Source organism: Solea solea, chromosome 12 (genome assembly GCF_958295425.1).
Source record: "Solea solea chromosome 12, fSolSol10.1, whole genome shotgun sequence".
In the NCBI taxonomy this organism is placed as follows: Eukaryota; Metazoa; Chordata; class Actinopteri; order Pleuronectiformes; family Soleidae; genus Solea; species Solea solea.
The window spans coordinates 25526698-25543636 of record NC_081145.1 but is presented as its reverse complement, the minus strand read 5'-3'; positions in this window follow the sequence as shown (position 1 = coordinate 25543636).

The window sequence follows — 16939 nt, the reverse complement described above, 5'->3', positions numbered from 1 at the left end:
CCACACTGCATTTCTCTATAATTCATGCCATAATTAACTTTTGTGGAGTCTTGTCTCTGAATGTGGAGGCACGTGTATATTGAATTTTATTTTTGAAATTCACTGCATTTCATGAAAAGACTGAAACTCACTGATATTCAACTATAATTTGGAGCCACGAGCCACATGAAAGTACACACACACACACACACACACACGGTGGATGGAGGGGCAGTCAGAGAGATAGATAGATAGATAGATAGATAGATAGATAGATAGATAGATAGATAGATAGATAGATAGATAGATAGATAGATTAAATGGAGGGTTATCCAGAGTAGAACAGCATTTCTGATTTTCCACCAGAGGAAGCTCACGTAACACTGGTGGTACACGTACCACATCTTGAGAACCATGGGTGTATATAATTACTCATGTGGAATCTATAGGTACTTTTGCCACCTCTGGTGATGAGGTGTAAAAATATACAGTGTGTCATTTGGATGTTGTCATTATGATTGTGGTACCTCCTGTTGAGCTTCAGCTGCATGGCTCCACCTGCCTTTTCTTCCTCCTCCTCCTCCTCCTCCTCCTCTTCATATCATCTCTCACTTCTGGTTTCACATTTGCAGGTAAACGAGTTCTGGTGAGTATTAACTAAGATCAGGGGTGGCTATCTAATCAGAGCAGGTCACATGGAACAAAGACCTCTCCTGTTCCTGCAGCCACCTGCACTGACCACTGCAGAGGCCCAGAGACCTTTGAGTAAATGCACATGAGTGTGTGTGTGTGTGATTCATGTGTTCATCATGTGGAGACTCAACTCTTTACCTCTTTATTAGGACAATTACCTTTTTTTAAGTACCTTTAAGTAATGTATGATGTTTCGAGGTGAAGTTTATGGTTAGGTTTAGGTGAGATTGGGATGAGGATTAGGCAGGAAGTCTGTATGATTAGTCTCTAGAGAGTGGATGTGTGACGTGTGTGTGTATGTGTTGGTCCTCTTTAGGACTGTTTCTGTCATTAACACTGCCCTTGTTAGGACCAGTTGTCCTCATGGAGACCAGAAAACATGGTTCTAATGTAGTATAACCCAAGTTTAGGCCTAAGATTTGAATTGTGGTTGTGGTTATGGTTAAGGTTAGGGTTAGACATTGACTAGTGACTTCCAAATGAATCGAAGTCAATGCAGAGTCCTAAGAAGAATAGCTGCGAGCATGTGTGTGTGTGTGTGTGTGTGTGTGTGTGTGTGTGATACCTGCATTTTACACACATGTGACTAAATGTTCATGTAAGTATGTTTATCTATGTGTCTAACTCTGTGTGTGTGTGTGTGTCTCCAGGGCCGAGGGGTCGACAGATGCTGCTTCTCAGTGAACACAATGAATTACTTAAAGGTCGTTAAGCCAAACACGGCCGCTGTGGCTGCTGGTTTACCCAACACTGATAGGACCATCTGCCAAAGAGACTGTGGCTTCCTCGCTGCTCTTTACAGACACGTAACCAGACGCTTATCTGCCAGGTGGGGGTGGGGCCCACACTGCTGATTAAAAACATCAGAACTTCTACAATTGTCTGTGTGGATTTGTTCAGGTGTGTGTGCAGGTGTGTAGAACCTCCATGCCTTATGAAGAAAGAAGACAAACAATGTGAGGGGTTTGTGTGTCTGTCTGTGTATGTGTGTGTGTGTGTGTGTGTGTGTGTGTGAATTATTGTATTGTAAGTTGTTCACACCTCTCAGCTCTTTGATTATGTCTGTTTTGTGATTATTTATCTGAGTTTGTTGTTTGTATAAAGAAGAAGAAAGAACAGATGAGAAAACACGTGTAGGAAAACAAGATCCGAGAAGCCAAAATCAGGATTGTGATTGTAAATGTGTTCTTCTAAACGTCCAGATTTATCTTTAGCAGTCAAATTCACCTTTGAAAATGTTTCATGGCTGCTTTCAGCCACAGTCCAACAATAAAAGTCATTACATGCATGTTAAAAGTCCAATTTTAGTCAGACTAAGGTGATAATTTGGTTTTCTTAATGACGTTTGTCTGACTAGAATTGAGTCTTAGTTGGACTAACATACCTGGATAATGTAATTCATAGTCTGATTACTCCTGCATGTATACGCTTAGTCGGACTAACATACCTGGATAATGTAATTCATAGTCTGATTACTCCTGCATGTATACGCTTAGTCGGACTGGAGTTGGACTTGGTGTTCTGTGCATTCACCAAAAATGTCCTTGGAGGTCTTTGACCCAGAAGTAAAAGAAGACGTTAGATAAACTGTGGCAGCATTGGCACAGTGGTACAGCAGGTATGAAACTTACAGGACCACAGCACGAACCATCTGACCGTATAAGTTATGCACCAAAAATGTAATGTTTTAACTAGTTTAACCAAGCTCCAACACTAAAGTGGCATCGTAAGAGGTGCTGACACATAGTAAATGTTTTACATAGAGATGACAGTGGGCGGACATGTGCGACCTCAGTGAAACAACAGCAAAAAAAATAGATTCCCAGATTTGAGAGGCAAAAAAACCCTGCAATTTTAGCTCACAGGAAAAGGGAGCTCCTGGTTCGGTGTTGCCTGTGTCACTGAGGTAAATCTAAACAAAGGCTTTTAGACATTGCAGTAATAAAGTATAATTTACTGATCGAGGCCGCTGCAGTAAACCAACAACTCCTGAGTCCGGTGAGGTAAAATCTGCAGTTTTGTCTGGCCATTTTTCCTGTTGCTTAAAATAAAAGGGTCTAGGCAAGTTTATTTATATCGCACATTTTCACAAGGCATTTCAAAAGTGCTCTCTAATCAAAAGAAAGAGAAACAAAGCAGCAGCAGCAGCAGCAGTGTAGCGCACTCAACTGGACCCAGATGCAGGACGGTGGTGAGTAAAAAGTCTTTATCAAAACGATAAGCACAAAACAGGCTGACCACAACGAGGATCCTCAAATGTGCCCTCACACGCAGGCGCAGGATCAACGTGGGAATTAACACTGACTGTAAAAAATAAAGAAAAACAAGAAAAACTTCAAAATAAGAGAGGGACCTTCACAATAAAATGACATCGAAAACAGAGCATGACAAGCAGCAGCATAAAATATATAAAAGGTTTAATAAAACACAATAAAACATTTAAATAGAGAAGAAAATACATCAAATTACCCATGTTTAGTCCTGGTTCTGGGCACATAAGTGGTCTGGATGGTTCATAGTGAGTCTAAACTCACTAAACTAAACTAAACCATTTAGTGTTTAATTTTTTTTAAATCAAAATCAGTCTCAACAAAGTCTGTAGTAGAATTAAGACGTTAATAATAATGAGAAAGAATTACAAATTCATATGGTGTTTTAGAACACTATTCGATAAAAATAAACATGTTTTCAGGATGAATTCTTTTCTGTTTTTTTTTGCCTTTGTGTTTGGAGAGACAGGTGAGAGAGTGTGTGTGTGGGGGGGAGGGGCACACAGCGAGTTAAACAGGGGTGCGTTGTTATGAGTCGGTGTCGTATGTGACACCGACTCACAACAACGTTTTGTTTTTGTTTTTAAAAGAAAGAAAAAGTGCAGTAAAGCATTGAAAATGATGCCTGTAAACGGTTAATTAGTATCCTATTGTAAACGATAGCTTATTGTTTCTCAGTTTAGTTTCTGTTATCTCCTGAAGGATTTCACAAAGTTGTATTTTGCATGTGTGTGGGTGAAGTCTGTGTGTGTGTGTGTGTGTGTGAGTGTGTGTCTGTGAGCGTAGGTGTACAATATGCACCTGATGGTTTGGTATGTGAATGTGTGTGTGTGAGATATTTGAAGTGGTTGCTATGCTTACAGGTCCCGCTCTATAAATGGTAGAGACAGAGTTATAGATTTGGAAGGTCTCTCTCTCTCTCTCTCTCTCTCTCTCTCTCTCTCTCTCTCTCTCTCTGCAGTGCTGTCTGGATTTACTTCATATAATCTGCACTGCGGGCCACACGGTTGGTGTAGTGGTTAGCATTCTTGCTTTTGCCTTTGCAGCAAAAAGACCCAGGTTTGAGGCCGCGGTTGGAACAAGGGCGTTTTTGCATGTGTGTGTGCGTGGGTTTTCTCCGGGTTCTCCGGCTTCCTCCCACAGTCCAAAAACATGCAATATGGGGATTATGTAAATTGGACACTCTAAAGTGACCGTAGGTGTGAATGTGAGAGTGTTTGTGGTGGTTGATTGTCTCTATGTGTCCCTCTATGTGATGGACTGGCGAACTGTCCTGGGTGTACCCGCCTATCGCCCCCTATGTCAGCTGAGATTGGCACAGCATCCCTAGGATAAAGCGGTAGAAAATGGATGGATGGATAAACTGCACTGTCATGAGTATGAAGCGGTCTGTCGGCACGACCAGTTTATGAAACTAAAATTGACATTACTAAAGTAAACTCATAGGATTCATTCACAAACCAAAAACAACATTTCACGACACAAAACTAAAGAAAATACCTCACACCTCCACACAGGGCTGCTCCAAGCCTCTACGGGGGCCCTGGGCTGAATCAAAATTCAAGTCAACCCTATAGCTCCCACCACCTCATTGTAGCCGGTGCTTGACTCTTATTGATACAAACTTTAAATTGCATTAATTAGATCTTTGTTTTGTTTACAGCAAACCACTGTCACTGCAGTGTCCAAGTATTCATTTGAAGTTTAATGGCTTTGTTTTTTAAAACTTTAAAGAAATAAGTGAGCAAACTGCAAACTACAAACTGTAAACCAAATAATGTGAGTCAGCTCAACACTTAGATATCTTAATAAACTCTGTCTAAAGACATCTAGACTTCTTTAATATGTTCTCCACACACTACTGGGGCCCCCCCAGGGGCCACTTGGTTCTCATATTATGCCTTGAACTGACTTTGTGTCCACATGACTGAAAACACTTTTCACACTTTTAATGTTCCTGTTTTCTCTTCTCTGCAGCACTGGATGTCATTGTAATAGATACAATAACACTGTGTGATGCACTACACGAGAGGTGTCAAACTCGTGGCTCCAGGGCCATTAGCAGGCCACTGCTTAATAAGATGTTTTGTTTTCAGTAATATACTAATCATTAATCTTAATATTTTGAAATTCTGCAGAATAAAAAAAACACAACACAATTTTGAATAAATATCTAATTGCGATTGTGATATGATTGGCGATATCAGAGGGAATGCTCATTTTCACATGATTCTTCTCGTTTTCATGAGAAAAAAGCGTGTTAAAATGATTAATGTGTGATATTTGTGCAGATCTGTGAGAAATAAACACGTTGTCTTCATACTGTAGAAAAAAACGTGTACAGATCGAGACAATAATTCATCTAAAATGATATTTTTTGACATTTTGCACCTCCTGTGATTTGAAAATTGCAGTAGGCTATATTGCGATTTCGATTAACACTACTTTTTAATTTAATTAACAGTTAACAGTTGCTTTTGCCTAAAAAGTTCGATGTTTTCGTCACATGACCGCCCCCTACTGGCCAGACGAGATACTCTGAGAGGCCTGCACGACATCATTTTTACCACTTTTCTGTAACGTGGAAGTGTTTTGTGTTTTCAAACTGAGCTTTCTTCCTGCGCGGTGACACATGGTTGAAAATGCATCTCCCAAAACCGTCACTTTTTTACCTTTTTACTATTTCAGTGCCCACACGTGTTTGCTTTGTCATCCTCTGCCTCATTTTATTACCTCACTGTCAACATATAGCACGCTGCGCTTTCATGGTCATCTGCCGTGAGCCTCGTTGTTCTCTGCCCTCGCTGGTTAAACTACTACAATCCAATCTGAAAAGGGTTCAGACTTGACCTGGATGTATGTGAAAGGGAAAACTGAATAACAAAAACCACAACTACTCCCAAATGTCTGTGTAAATGTGTGTGTGAGTACAGACCCATTTCAAAATACACGCAAATACAAAACCCACGGGGGGGGGGGAAGCGCACACACAAAAACAAGCACTCGACAACATAATAGCGTTTCCCCACAATGGTTTCTGAGTCTGTGAAATTAGAAAGTACAATGTTGCACACCGCTCACAATGGCCTTACAAATCACTCATTTGTGTCTGAAAATACTCCTCTCCTTCACCAGGGAGACACGCGCTGACAGACTGTGCATATAGCTGTCATCTGTCGAGCGAGTAGAGCTCATGTGAAATGTGACATCTTTTTTTTCCTTCTTCTTCTTTTACTCACTTATGAGGCTGCTGTTTGAAGCCGGAGAGCAAGAGACACGTTTATATTTCTGCGAGCTTCATATAAATACATCTCAGTGCTGAGAAACGTGCAGTTTTAATACAATATGTACAAAAAAAGCAAAAAAAAAAGCTGATTTGTGCAGAATCAGCTGGTTTTAAGGTATTACGGGAAAATTATCCTGTGAGTAAGCGCTTTTGCCCATTTTTCCAAAATAACTTTCAATATTTGGCAGTTATTTACAATTTACTGCATGTTAAAATAGTGTATTAACAATTTTAAAATAAGGAAAACCAATGTAGTTCCTGAAACAGCGCGAGTGAAATTACAGTAATAACCACACGTCGGTTTTGACGTGCAACTTCTCAGCTTTCAGAAACCGTCACGTATTTATCACTTATTAAATCAGAAATAGGGAGTTCTTGAAAATTGGATATATTTTTTGTAAAATCATCAGTGGGAACATAAAAATGTCCGATAAACCCACACCAGTTATGTATATATATCTATACAACATGGTTCTCAAACTGTGGTACGTGTACCACCGTTGGTTCGCGAGCTCTACTGTATATATGTGATCGAGGTGTGTGTAGAAAATGAAGCAAATAACCATAAAATAATAATAATAAGTAGAGTGAACTTATTTCTTGCTCCATCTTAATCTAATCCCTCTACACCAGTGTGTGAAGTATATGTGAAGAAGAGGAGGAGGATGATGAGAGAGAGAAATTGCCACTGTATTTTAATGGTGATAATGGTGTTACAGCAGTGTTTTGTTTCCATGTCCGTGGAGACATTCCCTCACAGCAGTGAACAGTCGGAACATGGATGTAGAATCATCCTTTCTGAGAGCTCGACATACTCCCGGGGGCGGAGAAAGCCTGATGTCACCGCCCGCTTCCTTAGTCCCGCCTCCGCCTTTGCCTCAGCCTCTCACAGAGCTGGAACAAGAGAAGACGACGTGTCTTCCAACACTTCATGTCTCTTTTTCTAACGTCCAGCAGCTTGTTTTTTTGAGCTTTAGATCATGACATGAAGAAACTATGAGAAAAAGTGTCTTTGATTCTCCTTCTGAGAGTCACTGTCCCAGACACAGGCGCACAAGGTCTTCTTTCAAATCTTTAGAGACACCACCAGGCAGCACATTTAGACGCTCAAGTCAAGTCAAGTCAACTTTATTTCTATAGCACATTTAAAAACAACCAAGGTTGCTTTACAGAGTTAAAGGCACAGCAACATAAAAGGTATACAGCATAAAATCAATTTAAAAAAAAAGAAAAGCAAAATAGTGACATAATAAAACAGTAAGTAAGTGACTAGTTGGCTATTTTTCACCAAACCCCAGTTTTATCCTGGCCCTGAACCTTAATCTCGGACTTTTATTTTACCCCCTTCTCTGCTCCGAGCATCTAAATGCACTGCCGGTGGATTTTTATATTGGAGTCATTTGAAACTTGCGTCTCTTTCCGACGTGGAAGGGACACCTTGTGCGTCTGAAACGCTGCGTTTACACCAAACACACATTTTGACTCACGCTGTGCAATTCACCATTCGCCACACTCTGTGCTTTTTGTTTTGTCCAGGTATAAAGACTATGGTCCCAACTCACCTCGGCATTTTTTCGGTTGGTTTTCCACAACAAAATAGTACCTACTCAACGGTGGTGGAGTCATCACTTGAGACTGCTGTGACTTCGGTTTACACACAAACGAGTGAGTAGTGACTTGTAAAGCAGTTGTTTTCAGTGTAAGTGAATCATTAGGAGCATCTCAACAATGATTGGTCTTCGCATGATCGTGTGTCTTGACATTGGTGTGAATGAGTCGAGCCAAAAGTGGCCGTTTGGACAGAGCACGGCCGTATACGACGCTCTCAGATGAGAAACGTGTTGCTTTAATTGCCTGCTCTTCTCGTTCTGTGATACTCGTGTTCACAAGTACAAATTACACACCGGAGCTTTAAATATTCAATTATAATAAAAAGCAATTATGATAAACACTTGGCAAAAACTATTTTAGCCACTTAAAGGGCCAGTATGTAAGAATAAGTCAAATCAGAACGAAGACTCTGCCGCTCACCTTTCCCTTTTCATGGAAAGTTCCAGTGGACCTGATTTGTGAGACCAGATCCACTTTAAAACACACACTCTATTTTTTTGTTTGGAATTCTGTAAAAACATGCGCCTAAAGTGCTGTACTGATTGAAGGCTACAAACCCCAAAAAGTTCTTCTTTTTAAGTTCATACATTTATAGCTCGTTCCCAGTGGTCAAAGGACTTGTTGAAAGCCCAGGTTTTAATTATTCTTTCACCACTGAGAATCATCATTCACTCACAGGTCAAATAGCTTTGCAGAGTGCACAGGCTATTTATCAGCTGCAGCTCCAGTGAGTAAGACTGCAGGACACAGGACGCAGGATGCAGGACACAGGACACAGGACGGATGACGGAGGACGCAGGACGCAGGACGGAGGACGCAGGCCTGGACAACAAGCAAATGTTGTGTTTTTTCCCCCTCAGGTTTTTCCTTCATACTAAAAAAGTGCTCACAAATCACACTATGTGGTTATAGAGTGTATGTTGACCATTGCATTGACGTGACCTGCAGTACAGAAATATAAAATATGATTAAAAGGATAAAAAAAAATATGGATCTTTGTCTCGTTGAAGTCAATGGGGCTGTTTGTTTTTTACACCACTGTACAGAAAAAAGCTATATTAACATTTTACATTTTAGCATCAAATGTGCAAAAAAATATGTATATACAATTTAAGGTGCCTCATCCATCATATACAGCATATAATGTTTTATTAAGCTGCTGATGTGACATGAACTGCAGCATTTTTGCCCTTTTTTACATGGAGTCAAATCTCTGCATGTGTTTGTCATTAATATCACATCATTTTTTCACTATTCTGTGTAGCAATGATGACTATAGCTGTTTGTAATGGAGTAAAACACAATCATGTATATTTCCATAAATTAATTTAAGCAAAATGACACAGGAAACAGGAAAGTGGCACAAAAGAAGGAAAAAAATGAAAAAAACTGGATAGATAGATAGATAGATAGATAGATAGATAGATAGATAGATAGATAGATAGATAGATGTGGAGCTGACGCCTGTTGCACAGTCTGCTGAATTTGGCACTGACCTGTTTCTCTTCGTCTCCCGTGTCTCATTGTTTCTTCACCCTAATAATGTGTGTAAATGCAATAAAATATAAAATCACACAGCTCACAACTTTGTGTTCATCAAATATATAGGGATTTAAAAAAAAAATACAGTTTTATAGCAGATACAGATGAGAAATAGAAAAGTGAACAGTGTTGAGTGGAGAGCGAGGCACGGAGACTAAACGCCATCCGCGTCTCTCGTCGAGGAAATAACGCTGATATAATTTCTCCTATAGTTCAAATGGAGGGTGGGAGGGAGGGGGTGGGGGGATGGGGGTGACGTCAGGTCTCATCAGGCGTACAGACCTCCTATTGGACGACTGGAGGCTTTTTAAACGAGGTGGCAGCGGCTCACCGGAGACTCGTTCCCTCTCTCCATGACGCGCAGCAGCAGCCGCCGCCGCCGCCCTCCATCTTTCTCCATCTCTGTCTCCATCTCTCCGTCCTGAAGCGACGGCAGCGCGCGGAGCAGCATCCAGGTGAGACCTGAGAGCGTTTTGCATGTTAGGAAAAAAAAGAAGAAAAGAAACAGAGTGAAGACTGTAGGAAAGGAGCGCACTGTCCGTGCGCTTTGGATAAAAATACGCAGAGAAGAAGAAGAAAGGAGAGAGGAAAACAGTCACGTTAGGCAACTTTGAATGTATTAAATGAACTAAACTCATTTTTTCCCCTTTTTTTTCCCTCCTTCGTGGTTCAGACGTGAAGACGCAGCAGCAGCAGCATCAGCAGCAGCATCCACGGTGCCACCCGACCCGCTCCAAATCAACAGGTATGTGAACCCACCTGTCTTTGTTCAACACTGACAGTTGACCTGCATGACTTCAAAGAAAGTGAGAGTCAGTCTCGCGCCACATTCCACCGTTAACAGCCTTGTGTCGATGTGAAGACCGTGTAATTATCGGTAATGGCAAACATGTGTAGGATATCATCGCACATCGCGATAAAAACATGTTTAAATGGTGGATGGAGGAGAAAATCATTCATATCATTCAAATCATGTGTTCACCAATTGAAAATTGTGAAAAATTAACTTTTATAACACTGTGAGGCAACATAAGTCATTTTTCCCAATTTCATTTTTAAGATAAGTAACATGTTCTTGTAGCAAAACAACAATTTCCTATCTTATGTTTTTTTTCATGTCACCTGATTCCCCTGTCTGTAAGCTTATATATTTGAAAGAGAAGTCCATTTCCACAATTATCACAATTATATTAAGAATCACGTTTATTTCTGCTCAGTATAATCAATTTTGATTTAATCACAGAACAAATGGCAAAAAAAAAAGAAAGAAAAAAGTTCCTAATCTTGGCTCCGCCTGTAGATAAAGAATCCACCTGCGCCTCACAGCCTGGTTTTTTCACCTCCTGGGGTCAAATAACAACAGCTCAATGTTCGAGCCCTTTGACTGAATCGATAAGTGGGTCCTCTGCTTAAAGACAGACGCACACAGACACCGGGTCTGAAAAGTTCCTGTACACTCAGTCATTTCCTGTGTGCAGACACATTTCTCTACTAAAAAGCTGTGGTGCAATCATAGCTTTATTATGAGTGTGAAAGTGTGTGTGTGTGTTCTAAACTGAGGCAGGGGCGATGATTTCAGCACCAGAGCCGTGGACAGCTCCACACATCTGGCCTGATGCCGCCCACCAGCTCTGAATCTAAAATGGGAAAAAAAAGGGACACAATTATAGCTCTGCTCTCACCTCACAAAGCTCATAGGATCTTGAGGCGAATTGGATATTTAACACATTTTTATTTTTAATTCTCTCAAACAAACTCAGCCTCAGATAAAAAAATGCTTCAGTTTAAGATGGGTCCAAAACGCAAAGACTCAAAAAAAAAAAGGGAAAAAAGGAGAGCAGTGATGACAGCATGAGGAATGTGACAGCCAAGACTCATCATGCATATGATTCATTTTTGTCAAAATTCCCAAATTATTCCGGGTGAATTGCCCTGGGACGTGTCGGTGACAGGCAGCCTCCTTCTGGCACGGTCTGAGGTGTCAAAATGAGAAACTGGAGCGCAGCCAGGATTCACTATTTACATAAACCCCCCCCCCCCCCCCCACCACCACCACCACCACCACCACCTCACCCCTTCACAATCTGAGGCTTACACGGGATACATACACCCACATTTACACACACACACACACACACACACACGCACAGAGCAAATGGTGTTACACAGCACATACAATCTGTAGCCATGAGAGAAATTCAGTGCTAACAGGTGTTCAAACAGGCCGCTCGGTACGTCCTTCCAATTATTGCAATTAGATGCTGCCTGGTTACCACTCCATAATGTACAACTGCTGCTGTGTGTGTGTGGAGGAGACAGAGAGACAGAGAGACACACAGACAGAGAGACAGAGAGACAGAAATGGTGTCGTGTTCGTTACTATCTGTGGAGAATGAAAACAAGCAAGAAATATGAATTAGATACCATTGAGTGAACGCGCTATGAATGCATAACTAATCCCCCCTTCTTCTTTTTTTTGCCCCGAGTCATTATCAGCTTTAGCAGAATGTCTGCAAACTGAAGGCGTTTTTTTTTTTCTTACAGGTGTTTGACTCCCTGGGTACAGTAGACTGATTTCAGTATCACTGGCTGTGTGTGTTGTGCGTGTAGAGGCACTTGAATGTAAAGTTTCTTTCAATTATTATTTTTTTTGGATTTTTGGAGGTGATTTCTTTAAAAAAAAATCCATTGAAATGATTAAAATGCAACAATGTCTTCTTGTTTTTTTTAGTCAAAGTATTTACATATTTGCAAAAATGAACACTGCTTATTATGCAAAGTGGCATCATTAAACATTTAAACGTACACTTTTTCATATGGAGACAAATTTAAACATGTGTTTTCACACTACATCATTTTTTTCATATTCTGGATGACAGTAATTTGTGTGTAGGGGGGTAAAACACTATATTTTCTTGATTGTAAGCTCAAATTGTCACATCTCCGAGAAGCTTCGCTGGCCTCGTGGCTCGAGAAGGAGGCTTTGATTATGTCATTCTTAAAAAAAAAAAAATTAAAAAGAGGAGGAAAGGGCTCGGTTTTTTTCCATCAGCCCCACGAGAAGGAGGCATCTCAGCGTGGTGATTGACTGAGCTGTCAGACTTTACAGGGAGCAGAGGGCAATCACAGCGGCCGCACTCTTATCACAGAGCAAGAACGAGAAGGAAAGATAACAGGGTGCCATAAAACAGGACAGCAAAGAGTGACATCTGAGCAATATCTCTGTGTGTGTGTGTGTGTGTGTGTCCATAGGTGAGCGTTCATGTGTGTCATATTAAGCAGGAGATGTTTGTGGCAGCTGTCGGCCTTGTTTGAACAGCAATCACAATCAGTGGCGACAGCAGCTGAGTGTGTGGTTGTGACAGCGCTGCTTTTTGCTCCCCCACTCTCCGCCTTGCACTTTCTGCCTCTCCTCCTCCTCCTCCTCCTTCCTCCTTCTCCTCCTCCTCCTCCCTCGACCCTTCCTCCCACACTTCCTGTCTGCCTCCTGCTCTCGTCGATGTGACAATGCACAACATTATTGCGTATCACGATAAAAAAAGCACTCACAGAAGATTCTGGGTTTTCATCCTTAAGATTTTCAGCAAACAATATACTCAGTCAGAGACATCATTTTTGGTAACATCCATAATGTTTTTTGCAACATTAGTTTGTCTTGTTTCTCTTGAAAGAACATTACAGATGTTGAACAGAACAATGACTTTGCAACAAAACAACATTTTGTATCTTTTTTTGGGAACATCCAAAATGTTTTTTTGTAATATTAGTTTTACTTTTTCATATCCACATTTGTGCGCATTTTCTTAATGTTTTTGTAACAAAACAATGTCTTGTGACTCCGTAATGCAACAAAAACACAGCAAAATAACAGCACATTTTGTAACATTTTTCGGGAGCACCTCTGCACGTAAGCTTTCAGGACATGTGCACAAAGACAAAACTGACAAATAAATGCGAGAAAAAAACAGTCCCGATGTTACTGAAAACTGCTACAAAATGATTGTTTGTTTGTTTTTGTCACAAAACAAAGACTTTGCAACAAAACATAATTCTGTAGCTTTTATCGTGACATTAGTTACTTCTGTGTCTATTAGTTTTTGGGACATGTGTCAAATATTATGTGGAAATATCTGTAACGTTTTCAAAATGATCTCATGGATGCGCGCACATATTGATTAATGTATTTTGTAACATCTTCAAAATTCCATGGTCATTTCTGATCGGTAATGTTTTTAGGCTAATATAAATATATATTAAAGCATACTACTCTATACTATACTATAATACTTCTTCACATCATCCCTGGCATTGCATAAGGCAGGACCTGGTGCTGGATCTTATTATTGAAATTTTTTTATAGCCTCTGATCTCTTTTAATGCAACTTCAAAAAAAAGAAGAAATAAAAAGAGAAGAGAAAAGGTTCTTTGTAAAGCGCTGAAACCAGAGTGTCCTTGTTCCTCCACAGTGGCCTTGTGTAGATCTTCTCCAACACAGGCTGAAAAAAACATTACTCTGAGCGACTGCTGCTTCACCTGATGATGACTGTGACACACAATGTGATTCGATTTCCGTGCTTCTTTGAGGGGAAATCTCTTGGTTTGAGCTAAAAAAACAACAAAACAACAACAACAACAACAAAAAAATAGACCAAACTGGAACAAATGAAATACAAAAGCACACAATGTTAAGCATTTATCATATCACACACTGTGACTATGGACAATAGTGCAAATAATCAAGCATTAACAAAAAGGTTCTTGTCCTCCATCCCTCACCTTTAACCTCCACCCTCTTGCATGCCGGCTTCATTTTTCTGTCTCCGCCTCTGTTGTTTCCTTTCCCCTGTACTTAGGGGGCAGCAGGCTTAATCCATTGTTTGATGTGGCCTTTTTCATTCAATGGAGGAAGGCACAGAAGTGGAGAGGAGTGGAGTGGAGAGGCGAGGGGGGGGAAAGAATGGAGAGGTGGTGGAGGTGGAGGTGGTGGAGGTGGAGGGGGTCACTTGAGGATGACAGAGAAAAGAGAAAAATTACTGGGGGTTGGAGGGTGAAGTGAGAGCAACAGGCTTGTTAAGGTTTGTGGTGATTCACTGACACAGTATTTTGGGGCCATTTTCTTCCACTGTCATTTTCACTGGCATCGCCGTCACAGTTCACACCGACTTAAGGACTTAAATATCAAATAGAATGTACATCATTTACACAAAAAGTCAAGTTTTATCTTGTTAATTTACTGTCAAGGCTAAAGAGTAAAGCATTTTGAAGATTTAAGGTTTTTTTTCCCCTTGGACCACAGTAGGTCTGCCGTGATTAATTGATTTCTATATTAATGGCCAATTATTTTCATACTCAATTATTGCTATGAGTCTAAGATTGTAAAACAACTTAATTGTAAAACAATGTGAATATAATAACCAACAGATTAAGCAACACAGTAGAGCCATGGTTCTCAAACTGTGGTACATGTACCATCAGGGGTATGCAAGCTTCCTCTGGTGGTAGAAAGTCAGAAATGCTGTTCTATTGTATACTAGGGTATGTGAGGTGAGTGGAGCTGAGGAATTTTTATCAGAGTGTATAGAAAATGACAAAATAACAATGATAATAATAACAATAATGATAATAATAAATAAAATAATAATAATTAGAGTCACCTCAGCTCTTGGGAGCGTTATTTTTATTGTGCTTGATCTGAAACGCGGCTTTCGTGGTGATAGAATGTAAGACTAGTGAATGTAAGGCGTCCCGTTAACGGGGAATATTACTCATTGGTGTTGCAGATGAAAGATTGATCCGTATGTTCGCTGCAACTTTTGACAACGTGCCTCGACAGATAGTCCCTCGAATCAAACCACAGCATCGCTCACATTGCTCTTAATGCTACCAGAGCAGTGTTTGTGCAACTCCATAGCAAAAGTTGTGAATGCAACTATGGTGAAATGGTGTCTAACTTTGTTGGGCGGACTGACAAAAACATCATCAGTGGGGTCTTAACTCAGAAAGAGCACCATTTACAACTGTGTAATGTTTGAGCTTAGTCATTTAAGCTAGCTCCTAAAGCTAAATACACTCTACTTTTGCTTTGTCATTTAAGCTAGCTCCTAAAGCTAAATACACTCTACTTTTGCTTTGTCATTTAAACTAGCTCCTAAAGCTAAATACACTCTACTTTTACTTAGTCATTTAAACTAGCTCCTAAAGCTAAATACACTCTACTTTTGCTTTGTCATTTAAACTAGCTCGTAAAGCTAAATACACTCTACTTTTGCTTTGTCATTTAAACTAGCTCGTAAGCTAAATACACTCTACTTTTACTTAGTCATTTAAGCTAGTTCCTAAAGCTAAATACACTCTACTTTTGCTTTGTCATTTAAGCTAGCTCCTAAAGCTAAATAGACTCTACTTTTGCTTGGTCATTTAAGCTAGCTCGTAAAGCTAATTACGCTCTACTTTTACTTAGTCATTTAAGCTAGCTCGTAAGGCAAAATACGCTCTACTTTTGCTTAGTCTTTTAGGCTACCTGCTAAAACTAAATGGACTACTTTTGCTTTTTAATGCTAGTGTTTGACCTGCTTCATAGCAAGTTTTCTGAACGTAACTATGGTGAAATGAGGTCTAACTACGTTGAGTAAACACTGACTGACAAAAACACCACCAGCTTTGTAACAGCTTTGAACAGTGTACTGTTTCAGCTCAAACACGATTAGCTTTAGCCAGCGTTTGTGCTGCTGTTGTTTGGAAAGTTCTCATTTCTCAGCTTCTGCCACACACACACACACATACACACACACAGCATTAGCAAAGCAAACAAGTGACACCGCCTCATTGGAAGTGAACGCTAAGTCTCTTAGTTAAAGCCACGTATGCAAGTGTAGCCTAAACAACTTAAGCATAACGAAAAGCCTTAAAACACTGCCAGGCCACAAATGTAGACACTTTAATGAAGTGTTGACAGGATGAATCATTATCTTGTCACAGTATTGTTTCAGCGACTGGGAGAAGAAAACAGAGGTTAGCGCCATTGATTATCCTTTAAAACGCTGCAATTTTGTTCTCCACTGTGAATTTTAGCCTTACAAATAAGTGGAAATGTCTTCTTTTTTTTTTTGAGTCATTACACGGCAAAATCGACAGATTGTTAGGTAGAAAATATTTTCTTGGCAAGGATCTGACTTTACAAAAGAAAAAAAAAGTTTTTAACTGAACTCAACTGTAAGGTGAAAAAGATATTTTGGAGAAGGGAAAAACACTGACAGATGGTAAACCATCCTAATTACGACAGGTATAAAAGGAACAAAACAACAACTTTCAACACTGGACTGGAAACTCATCATCCATCGTCTGTTCGGAGTGAGACAGTCATAGATTGATGATTGACAGATAGATATATATATATAGATAGATAGATAGATCTGACACATTTACTGTAACTCTACAGAGCACAGTAAAGTGAATATTGGTGTTGACTGACTGATTGATGGTCGAAGTCACACTCTGGTTTTTTTCTCTCCATCCTCAGAAAATGTGTGTTATGAAAGGCAAAAAAAGAAGAAAAGAA